General features: G+C 43.5%; 1 pseudogene; it reads left to right on the forward strand.

Annotated features, from left to right (window-relative positions):
• The first annotated feature begins 1,074 nt into the window (after positions 1–1,074).
• On the forward strand, positions 1,075–11,416 carry LOC118536151 (polypeptide N-acetylgalactosaminyltransferase 12-like; annotated as a pseudogene).
• Positions 11,417–12,894: the final 1,478 nt, after the last annotated feature.

The raw sequence follows: 12,894 nt of genomic DNA on the forward strand, positions 1-12,894 counted from the left end.
TTTAACTACTCTGTGACTGTTTCCTTAGATAAGTGGAGATGAATCCATATTCACACATACATCCTAGGGTGCAAGGTGCAAGGATACATGGTGGGGACAAAGAATCACAGAGGCTGAAATTACAAGATACTTCAGCAGCTTCATTACTGCTCAGATACCACTACTATAGTAAAGTGTGGGACAGCAACATCAATCGTGGCTGAAATGCCTGATAGCCAAGCCTGGGAGTATGCACAGAGAAAATAGCCTCATTTGAGTTTAAACTGGGGAAAATGCATCTCCATTCTAAGGCAGTCCCTATTGCCTACAGTGTTCACACTACACACACTAGGAAGTTATTCATCCAATGTTGCAAATACTAGGTGAGAACACAACTACAAAACTAAAGCTGATGAGGCAATCCTGTAACTTTCAGAAAAATTTACACACAATTAAGGGGAATATGAAGAACACTGTACCCTCAGCATTGATAATTTTCTACCAGAACCAAAAACGGTGACAGTAAAATTCAAGGAGGCATACAAATAGTAATTGTGTGACATCATAGAGATATTAGTTAATACTAGGAGGTTATCAAGTACATTATGTGTGTCACACACACATACACATACATACATACATACATATAAAATAATATACCAAAATAATCATGCCCACCTTAAATTTACACAAAATAATATGTCATTTATACCATAATAAGAAAAAAATTAAAATAAAATTTGGGGAATCAACCTCCACTAGAATTGAATTACCCAATAGCCAATTGCTAGAGTAGCCCTTCCAGAAAGTAGTTAAATCTGGGGGTTAAAGGGGGAAAAAGGGATCCCTACATGTTAACACAATAGCCAACCACCTCCTGCATATAATCCAGTGATCCATGTGTGAATATCACTGCCATCTCTAAGAGTGCTGGGATGAGTTCAAGGTGTTGTCAAATTCCCCCACATTTAATCCAACACAGGTAATTGTGGGCACAGAAAGCTTACACATCCGGACGTTGTATGATTTATCACGTTCTAACAATCTGTTGTGGAACTCATTTCACATCAGTACAGGAGAGCCAGCTCTTACCCCATGTCAGAAATCAGAAAACTGAAGTTTGAGGACACGGAGGCTGGTCACCAAAGGGTCTTTGATGTGACCCAGGTCAAACACTCGGCCTTCAACATGCACAGCCATAACTGGAAAAACCACTGAGATGAAGAAGCAGAATAAAGACACTTGTTGATTTGCTGACAAACTACTTCCATAGGAGTGCTGGGACAGTGATAAGGAGGAGCTGTATGAGGGAAAGAGGAAATCTGGGCTCTGCAAGGTTCTGGGAAGTAGAGAAATAGCAGATGATGGCACAGATGAGCAGAGAGAAAACAGTGTGAGTGAGAATTAATGGTCACGGGGGAAATGAATTTTGGAAGCCAAAAGACGATCAGACCCATGAGTTGAGGTCACTTGTCCCCCACCGCGCCCCCATTAATGTAGAAAGATCCAACGAAGGAGGGTGAGTGTTCAGTTTTCTGCTCCCACTGTAGTACTACTTGAATCACACCAAAGAGGGCGAAGGGGTAATGTCACTTTCAAGCATTTGTTGGAGGGGCAGGCCCAGTAATATAATGTTACGGCAAAACAATCGAGGATGGTAGCGATACGCCTCACTCCGTTCTCTGACACACTTTCAGCACACATTTACTGAGCCCCTGCTGAGAGCTCGCGCCTGTGCCGGCAGATTGAGATTGAGTCTGCGTCACTTAGGGACAAACCGAGTGTCAGTAAGAATCAGAACTGAGATGGACCTAAACACATCAACTGTGATTAAATATTGAGTCCATAGCGACCCTAAGGAGACAAAGACCTCAGAGTCACCATTATTAAATACTACGAAACAAATTCGTTATTTTGAAATTGGGTGCACAGAGGCCAATAATGAAACGATTATCCCGTGTCTGGCATATGAACTGTAACACTGGTTCCCGAAGAGTGGATGAGGGAAGTTGCTCATCAGAGAAGAATTCCACCTCATACATAAAGAAGGGTAGATAGAATTAAAAAAATCTCAACTTTAAGCCTCAAGGGACGCCGGCGCCCCATGCTGGCATTATAGAAAGAGGGGCAGCCGTGCAATATGTGCGTCCTGAGAGAATAATGCAACAGTGCCTCTGAGACTTTCTTGCCAAACTAGGAAGACCGGATCAGAAGATTCCAGCTCTAATTCCCTGTCGCAAATGGCAGGATTTCCTTCTTTCCGATGGCTGGATTAACATCCCACTGCACATTCGTCCTTCTTATCAAGAAACAGAATCTTCCACAGAAGACCCCTACATGTGGCCCATCCACTTCTGTGGGCAGAACTGGGTCACGTGGCCACCGCCGTTAGGTGTAGGGGAGGCGGGAAACACCATCACCCGGCAAAGGGGAACGGGATAGCCATGACTGCACTGGAGAAATCCAGAGTCCCACCCCGGGATCGGGCATGATACTTAAAAAAAAAAAAAAAAAAAAAAAAAAATCAGTTTTTCTTACAATAGGGCATTGGTAGGAAAGGCTGCTGCGTCAGAGGTGAACAAATCCAGTCAGAAGGAGAGGCAGGACTCCTAGGATCAAAAACACAGCCAAGGGTAAGGATTGGATATGCACTGAAGGGTGTAAACTCACAAAGATTGGGTCACATACCATTTCAAGGCACTTTCATAACTGCCACCTTCTTCGGTGCTTCCAACCATCCTATAACACAGGTAGCCGGCATTAATCTCCTTGCTATGCATGAGGGACCACAGACTCCTAGAGACGGGGTGAGGGTGAGGTGGCTTGTTCAGGGTTGCGATTAGTGCCTCTAAGGCACATTATTTTCCCTCTACCCTGGATCATCGTCCCACCTCTGACTTGACTCCGTTCACCGTGGGAAACATAAGCAGGGGAAGGGAAAGAGGTCCGCTATTTCCTCAGCACAGTGCAAGGCGTATTGCATGTCAGGAAGGGGACACACCTTTAATTCCGGCCACTTCTCTGATGATGGGAGATGGTGGCACAAAAGGGGCTGACAGGGTGTCTCAGAGCTGATCCTGCCTGCTATGGGCTGAATCGTGTGCCCTCAAAATTCATATCTTAAAACTTTAACTCCCAGTACCTCAGAATATGACTGTACTTGAAGATTGGGCTTTTGAATACGTGATGATCAGGTTAAAACGAAGCTGTTAGGGTGGTCCCTACTCCAATCTGACTGGTGTCCTCATGAGAAGAGGAGATTAGGACGCACGGAAGGAAACCAGGGGTGTGTGACCACAGATGGACAACACGTGAAGAGGCAGCAAGACGGCGTCCAGGTGCAAGCCAAGGACAGAGGTTCCAGGGGAAACCAACCATGTGGGGACCTTGACCTTGGCCTTCCTAACTCTGGAGCTGTGAGAAAATAAACTTTTGTTCTTAAAGCCACCCAGTGGGGGACATTTTGTTATGGCAGCTCTTGTAAATGAATGCACTGCCCCGCACTATCCCTGCTGCCCATTCTGCACAGCCTGATCAGACGTGACATGTGGGATCACATGAGCTCAGCCATGCGCTGACACAAGAAGACTTCAAGGCCTAACACACGACTAGGGAGAGGGTCTCAGAGACTTAGCAATCTTACCATACTCAGAGGTAGCTGCCACCCTGGTCGTGTTGCCAGCACGCCCGACCATAATCACAAAGAATGCCTCTGATGTGCATTTGGTTCCACGTGCCTCTGTCATGACACCAGAGGCCTGCTGATGTCCTGCCAGAACATCAGAGGAAGTTCCCGCAAGGCCTTTCTTATGCCCCAGGCTCCATTTCATGCCAATACTAGGTTGCCATTCACAAAGGCCAATAGTTGTTCTTTTTTATGTCGACTTTGCTCCCCTACCGTGTTTTACCCCATGCCAGGAGGGTGTGACTCAGTTCTCCTCTGTCCTCAAGGATTGTGTTTCCTGAGATGAGAATCCTGCCAACTGAACGCTCTGTTCTCTAGTTAGGTAGATGCATGTGGCTCAACGCCATTTGTAGACTGACGAGTTCTTGGTGCGTGAGTCTGTTCTGAAGAGTACCGGGGAGAGGGAACTTCCCACTACCAAAACAACTCAGGATCTAGTCTCTGGATGTTTTAAAAATATTCCATTCCATTTCAATCAATGTTTTCATATGTCATGAGAAACTCGGTTGAGACATCATAATCCTGCAGACTCACCTGTTGACATGTGACATTTCCTCTCTCCTCTGAAAACTTATTGTGGACTTACTCAACTCTTCCCAGAAAATCAAGGCCCTGAAGGTAAGAAGCATACCTGCTCCCAGTAGCTACTGTAGGCGGGTAAGAGCAAGGACACAGGAGGATGCCCCGTCATTACTAATTCTATTATTATCCTGCTGATAGTCCCATGCTTGCCTATTGGTTATAAAATCTGTCTTGCAATAGATGAAGCAAACCGTTCAGATACCCAAATGAGAAAGGAGAAGTAGTGTGGTGTCTGGGTGCTGTCTCCGTCGATTATATTGGGTGTATTGTCAGAGAAGAGTCGCCTAATGTGAGAGAAACGGTGAACAAACACTGACCCTGGAAAAAACGGGTTTTTGTTTGTTTGTTTGTTTGTTTGTTTTTCTTTCCCACAGGAGATGGCTGAGTTTCTTTGATGTGAGTTCCGGAGGAGAGTACAGTTTCTCTGCTCTGATCTTGAAGTAATTCACCTCCTAAGCAAAGAAACTTCACCACCAGAGGTCTGAGAAACCAGTGTAGATAACTTCTTATCTCACTTAATTTGATCTTGAATAGAAAACAGAGAGTGTGTGATGAAAAAGCCTTTTTTTTTTTTTTTAAGATTTTATTTATTTATCTGAGAGAGAGAATGGGAGACAGAGAACATGAGAGGGGAAGGGTCAGAGGGAGAAGCAGACCCCCCGCTGAGCAGGGAGCCCGATGTGGGGCTCGATCCCGAGACTCCAGAATCATGACCTGAGCCGAAGGCAGTTGCTTAACCAACTGAGCCACCCGGGCGCCCGAAAAAGCCTTTTGATTCTTTTCTGTCCCACAGAACGGAGAGCATCCCACTCACTCGTTTACTGAAACAACACAACTATTACGGGAGACTTGTCGGCGAAGGGGAACCTTACTCGATCATTGCCTAAACTCACCCCTAAAATATCTGAGGTGTGGCTGGAAAGGCATTTGGTGAATTATGCACATGCTTACAGTGGGATCCCAGAGGTTGGTTCCAAATTCTTCCTGCCAACCGAAAAGAAAATGGAAACCTTGTTATTTCTAACCTTTAAAGTGTCTTTAGGATACATGCTACAAGGTGGTTAACCTTGCAAACATTATGCCAAGTGAAATATCCCAGACACAAAAGGACACATCCCTTAGGATTTGACAGATCTGCAATGTCTAAAGGAGGCAAAATCATAGAGGCTGAAAGGAGAGTAGAGGATACCAGGGACTAAGTGGGAAGAGTAGACGGGGACTCATTGTTCAATGTGTACAGAGTTTCTGTTCACAGTAGGAAAAGGTTTGGCAAGAGTGGTGACAGTTGCACAAGATTGTGAACCTAATTAATGCCACTGAACTGTACACTTAAAATGATTACAGTGACCGTTTCACACTCTATACACGTTTTTACCACAATACAAACATTTTAGGGCTTTTGATCAGGAGGCAGAAGTGTCTCTTGAGGGCCAGAGGCAGCCATCTCGAAGGGGTACCTAAGTCTGTCTCTGGATAATGATTGCACAGCCCAGGCAGAGTGTCCAGTATCCAGCAAGGGCTGCACGGGTATTAGCTGCTGCTTGAACCATCGTCTGTCCTGTTCCTTCTATGCACAGGTTGTGTCTCTGAGGTCCCACGGACAAACCTGTGCACCTGTCAGCCTTCTGCTTGCCCTTCCCCTGAACTTTTCTCTCTCTTCCCCCTCCATTCTGCTGGTTCTGATATGTTGTTGCACTCAAATGTAGAATTCTTAATGTCAGCGATTGTATTGTTCAGTTTTCCATTTTCCAGTGTAGCTATTTCATTGATTTAGAAATTCTAGTGTGCTGACGAAATCTCAAGTTTGTCATCCATATTCTTGAACATATTAATCACAATTATTTCACAGTCCATGTCTGATAGGTACGCTATTGGGGTATTCTGGGGGATGTTTTTTTCTTCCTCTTTCTCTTAATCTGGTTTTTGATATGTCTGGTGGTTTAATTAAGTGTCAGGCATTGTTTATGGAAAAGCTGAGTGGTTCTGGATGATGCTTCTCCCCTCCATAGAAGTTTCGCCTTCTCCCTGGCAGGCCTCCAGGGTAGGGGCCATGACATCAACCCAGCCAGGCGCTGAGCTGACTCACGGGTACTCGGGGCTTTATAAGGTTGGCGCCACCTCAGGTTTTCCCCCCTCCCAGATGGCAGCACTTCAGGGGTCCCCACTGACAGTCTGGGGTGTTTCCTGGGGGACCTCTTTCTGGTGAGTTCTGCACTCTTCTTTTTACTTCCCTACACCATGGGACTGCTGAGAAATCTGTTGAGACTTTTCACAGCTGCCTGCTCAGCTTCATCGTCTCATGTCCTGTGCAGCTTAGGTATGGAGAAATGCCTCCAGAGAGAAAACCACTCAAGGCAGGCCTCACGTCTGCTGCCTTTCTTCTTCCGAAGGCCTTGACTTCTCAGATATTGACTGCTTTGTAAGTTGGACTCCAAGTTTTGTTTCCCTAGCCGCATGAGTTTTCTGAGGAGCTGCTGTCTTCTCTCATTTGGTGGGTGCTTTGTCTACCGAATGATGCCCTGTCCCTCAGGGTAGTGTGGCCTTCAGCAATTCCCTGAGGGCAGAAAAGAAGCACAGGATGGCTGCATTCCCCTGCAGAGCTTCCCTACTCTCCAGTAGGAAGTGGAAGCTCAACTGTGGCATAAAGGAGAGATGGACACACAACAGAAGCACCAAGAGGGATTACCTGCAGCATTTCTAAGAGCTGGTCCTGGCCTGCGGGGCAGGTCCATCCACTCTGCAGCCCAAAATGAAGGAAACAGCAGGATCCACCTTCCCAAAGCAGCACCTATAGCTGATCCTCAGAGGCCTGACCCACCCCACGCACTTGTCAAGACTACCACAGTTGTGCCTCGCCACCAGCACAGGTGACCCCAGCGGGATTCATGTCTCCTAGGGGTCCCTTCAATGGCAGAAGGGGATCCAAGGCCAGCATTTCCCTCTACTCCAGCCAACACAAAGGTTCCAACTGGATATGGTGGCTCATGGTATTCTGCCCAGCAAAACAACACCCAGGCCAGGCACCTGCGGTCCCTCCACTCACTGGCAGAAAGCAACCAGGCCTGGTATTTGCACCAGAAGGTGAACTACTTTTGGGGTGCCTCCACCCAGTGGCGGAGAAATACCCAGGCCTGCAGCTCCTAGTCCTCCCACCACCAGCAGCAGCAGGTGTCATGGTAGATGGCTCCCTCCCCTGGGTATCCTGGCAGATAGAGAGTAGGAAGGCCAGTGGTAGGGGCGACTGAAAAACAGGCCAGGGGGAAATGCTCTACATCCTTTAGGTCCTGAATCCCACACCCCCACCTAATGACACCCCACGGCCCATGGAAGCATTTTCTGCTACCACGGGCATCTCTGGCAATCGCCCATCAGAAAATCAGGTGGACTCAGAACAATGTGGTTCAGGAATGCTTTGCAAAAGCACATGAAACTAAGTGACTATGGGACTACAGCCCCCCACAAAGTAGGCCAGAACAGACAGGCCAAACCTTAAAACAGGGCAACTTCCGATGAAAGGATCAAGAGTCTTTTCGTAGAATATGCAAACTATGCAGGCCAGGATAAAAAATCCTTCTTCATATGTAGAACCAGGGAAGCCAAAACTTAAATGAGAAAAGGCAATCCCCGACAGCAACAGAGATGAATCAGATGTTGGGACCAGTTTGCAAAGATTTTAAAGTAGCCAATATAAAATTTCTTGAAGGAGTAATTATGGATTCCTGTGAAATTAAAAAAAGATAGCCAACCTCTGCCAAGTTACAGAAATGACATAAAACGTGCCAAAAAAGAAATTAAATATTTAAAAATATAATAAACAAAATTAAAAACTTGCTGGCTGGGATCCATTGTAGAATGTAGGTGACAGAAGATGAAATCCGTGAACTTGAGGACAGATCAACAGAATATGCTGTTGTTCAGGAATGAATATGTTGTTAAGGAAAATGGTACAACAAGCAAACAAACATGGACAGAGAGTTTGGGAGCTGTGGGACGAAAGCCAAAGGGCTAACATTTGAATCATCTGAGTTCCAGAAAGAACAAACAGTCGAAGCAATACAGATCCAATTCAGATATGACACAGCAGCTGGAGTGATCAGACAGGGAAGATAAAACAACTATGATAAATATGCTAAGATTCCTAATGGGAAAAGTAGACAACATAATGGAGGTAGACAGATGGAAACTGTGAAAGAGAATAAAAAGGGAATGCCAGAATTCATGCTACTGCAATAGCTGTGAAAAACGTCTTTGATGGGGTCCTCAGGAGTTGTGACCTGTCCTAGGAAAGAATCAGTGACCTTGAAGAACGGCCAACAAGGACTTCCCAAAGTGAACCGCAAATAGAAAAAAGATGAAAAAATGCGGAGTAGAACATCCAAAAACTGTGAAACAATTTCAAAATACATGACATAGACGTAATTGGAATGCCAGAAGTGGAAGTAAGAGAAAAAAGAGCAGAAAAAATATTTGAAAAATGATGACTGAAATTTCCAAATTACTGATAGGCCCTGAATCAGATACCCAGAAAGCTCACAGGACAGCAAGCTACCTCATGGCCTATAAATTTGAATTAAAGAAAAGATAAAGAAGAAATCTTGAAGAAAGCCAGACCAAGACACACACACACTCACACACACACACACACACACTCACACACACACACACACACACACACACACACCAAGAATACCAAGAACGAAACCTCCTTACCCATAGAGGGACAAGAGGAAACTTACAGTGAAGTCGTGTGAGTGACCATGCAAGCAAGAAGAGAGTTAGGGGACATTTTTAATGTGCCAAAAGAAAAATAATTCACCAACCTAGGATCCTTATGTATCTAAGAAAAACTATTTGGTAAAAAAGACAGAGTAAATAAAGGCTTTTTCTCTCGGACAAATAAAAATGAAGGGACTTGTCACCATTAGACCTACCTGCAAAAAATAGAAAAGATTTTATTCAGGAAGAAGAAAAATGATAAAGGTCGGAAGTTTGGATTTACATAAAAAAGGAAGTGCATCAGGGAAGAAACACATAAAGGTAAATAAAGTTAATTTTTCTTGTTCTTAATAGATCAAAAGGTAACTTGTTTATTTATGTTTTTAAAGATTTTATTTATTTATTTGAGAGAGAGACAGAGATAGCGAGAGAGAGCCCATGAGCGGGGAGGAGAGGGAGAAGCAGACTCCCCACTGAGCTGGGACCCTGATGTGGGACTGGACCCCAGGACTCCGGGATCATGACCTGAGCCAAAGGCAGACGCTTAAGCACCTGAGCCACCCAGGCGCCCAAAAAGTAACTTGTTCAAATAATAAAATTTATCTTATTCTTGATAAATGCCAAATAAATGTTTAAATAAGGACAGTCATAATGTGGCCGGGGAGTATAGCATATGAGTAAGTGAAAAGAATGGCAGTCATGGAAAAATGGGCAGAAATATTGTAAGTTACCCGCTCAACTTGTCAACAGTGTCACTTGAAGGTGGACTTAAATTAGTTTGAAATGTATATGTAACCTCTAAGGAAAGATCTAAAATGTTTTTAAGCACCCATAATTGAGACACTAAGAGGTGAACAAAAAAAAAAAAACTGCCTTCATATAAAATGTTCAATTAAAACCTGCGAAGGCAGGAAAGTAAGCCTCTTGTAATGAATAGAGAACAGCTACGAACATGGTTGGTATCAATGCAAGTATTTCAATAACCACTTTAAATAGGAATGGTCTGTAAATAGCAATCAAGAGACAGTGAATTTTAGAACTTCAGCAGTATATATTGTCTGCAAGCATCTATTTTCAATACAGTGATTCTGATAGGCTTAAGTAAAGGGATGGAGAAAGACATACCATGTTAACAGTAAGCTAAAGAACCCTGGAGTATTGATATTAATTTCAAACTGTCAGGGGCATAAAACTCACAGAAATCGACAGAATTGTCACAGCCACGAGAAGCCTAAGAAGATACTAAGAGTACGAAATATGAGTTTGTATCCTGTGTGGGATCTTGGAACACAAAAACAACATTAGAGAAAGTCTGAATAAAGTATAGCCTTTGGTTAATGATGACATCTCAATATCAGTTCGTTAATGTTACAAATGTACCCCGTTAACATAAAATGATAATAATAGGGGAATCACTTGTGGGGTATATGGGAACCATCTTAACTCTCTTCATAGTAATTCTGTAAGCCTGAAACTGTTTCAAAATGTAAGGTTTACTTTCAAGAAGCACATTGCTACTATGTTGCAAGAGTTGCAGTTATCTTGAGGCCCTCTGGACAGATACTTTTAAAGACGTAAAATGTCAGTTTTTTAAAAAAAAGTATACTCAGGGGCGCCTGGGTGGCTCAGTCGTTAAGCGTCTGCCTTCAGCTCAGGTCATGATCCCAGGGTCCTGGGATCGAGCCCCACATCGGGCTCCATGCTCTGCGGGAAGCCTGCTTCTCCCTCTCTCACTCCCACTGCTGTGTTCCCTCTCTCACTGTGTCTGTGTCTGTCAAATAAATAAATAAAATCTTTAAAAAAAAAAAAAGTATACTCAACCCTACTCCTGCAACAAGGCTGTGGGCCAGCAGCGTCCGAACAGCTGAAGTGTGGATGATGAATTTAAAGAGCTCTGCGGCCATCACAACCCCCACGCCTGCGTGGAACCCTTTGGGGATGTGACAGAGAGGAGGCAGCTCCATGCCAAGCTCCAGTGGAAGGACTTCAGGTGTTCTTGGAGAACATGTACCCAGAATTGCACGGGCCTGACGACAAGCCCGCCTTCTTTGGGATGTTCTGGAACAGAAGACCAAAAGGTTACTGCTTTGACTCTTACCCTCCCAGTGAAAACCAAATCGTGGGACACCGGATCCTTCTGTACCTCTGTCATGGAATGGGTCAGAAGCAGTTTTTCGAGTACACGTCCCAGAATAAAGCATGCTGTCGCACCCACCAGCCACAGCCTGCGTAGCTGTGGACGCAGGAACAGATATTCTCATCCTGCATCTCTGCCAAGAAACCGCCACAGAGCATCAAAAGTTCATCTTGCAGGAGAATGGCTCTTTTCTTCATGTACAGTTGAATAAATGCATTCAGGCTGAGAGGAAGGCGTTCAGTGACAGTTTCGTATCACCCTTATGGGACTGCATGGATTGGGAACATCAGAAATGGCTCTTCAAAGAACACATGTAATAAAGTGTCACTGTACCAAGGCGCTCATCGAAGGAGCGGGAAGGCCCCTGGACTCTGTGCCCAACAGAGACTTAGCTGAGTACAGTGACAGACCAACCCAAAACCTGGCTGCTCCACTTTTATAAGGAAGTCTTTTTGCAATCTGTGAAAATGATGTTGGATTTGATAAGCTTTGTACTGATTTTGAAAACTTCAAAATTGCTCCCAAGTACCCTATTTTCAAAGGGAAATCATAAAATGTTAACTCTTGGTATTCAGAGAATTAAAACATTGAAGTATTTTTCTATCAAGACCAGAAAGGTATACTCAAAAACAATGCTTGAGAACTTGCCAAAATTGGAGCGGGGAAAAAAACCCTAACCCAACAACCATACAACTACAGATTCAAAAAAATGAGTGACCTCCAAATAGGAAAAACCCAACATAATCCTTGCCAACACGCAACGTATTTGAATTACGCAAACTCAAGAGAGAAAATGATCAAGAAATGAAGCACACCGACATGACACAGAAATTTTAGTGGACAGCCAATTCTGGTGACACTAGAGTTTTCATCTCAAACCGTGGTGGACAGAAGGAAGTGGCATGATAGTTTTTCAAGTTTTTTTTTTTTCAGCGGTTGTAGTGTACAGTGATGAATTAATGTTCATATACCTAGTGATAGAATTACTACTATCAAATTAATTAACACATCCATCATCGCACATAATTACCATCTTTTTGTGTAGTGAGAAATTTAAGATCTACTTTCCTAGCAAAATTCAAGTATACAGTACACTGTTATTAACTCTAGATTCCCAGAACTTATTCATCTTATAACTGAACATTTGTGCCTTTGAGCAATATTTCTCAAGTTTTAAAGGAAAGAAATGATGCTTCTAGATTTTATATCTCGAAATATTATCCTTCATGAATCAAGAGGAATAAGGGCATATTCAGAATAAGGAAATGTACAATAATTTTTCATTTGCAGATGTATGCTTATACAATGGCTTGAGGAATCTCTCTTCCCTACACTCATGCCCCACCAAAAATGGGAAAGAATAACTGAAGTAAGCTTGGTGCTTCAGAAAATAAAAAAGAAAATCGATTGGATAAAAAGAGGTGTCAATAAAATAAACTATCTTTTTTTTTCAGGAGCTTGTGAAATCGTATGTGATGGTTGAAGCAAAAATTAGAACATCTGTTTTGATGCTCAGTGGATGTAAAGGAAATATTTGAGACATTTAGAATTTCAAAGTTAGAAGGGTAAGTGGACCTGAACGGAAGTAAGATTTCTAACTTTATACAAAATTATAAAACATCAATGCCTGTAGATAGTGGTTACACATGTACATTATAATACTTAGAGCAACGACTAAAAAAGATACGAAGTGATATACTCAAAAACATTCTAAAGGAATCAAAATGGAACACTCAAACATATTCAAGTAACCCAAGGAGAGCAAAAAATGAAACTCAAGTAGAAGAAGAGGGAA

Source organism: Halichoerus grypus, chromosome X (assembly GCF_964656455.1).
Source record: "Halichoerus grypus chromosome X, mHalGry1.hap1.1, whole genome shotgun sequence".
In the NCBI taxonomy this organism is placed as follows: domain Eukaryota; kingdom Metazoa; phylum Chordata; class Mammalia; order Carnivora; family Phocidae; genus Halichoerus; species Halichoerus grypus.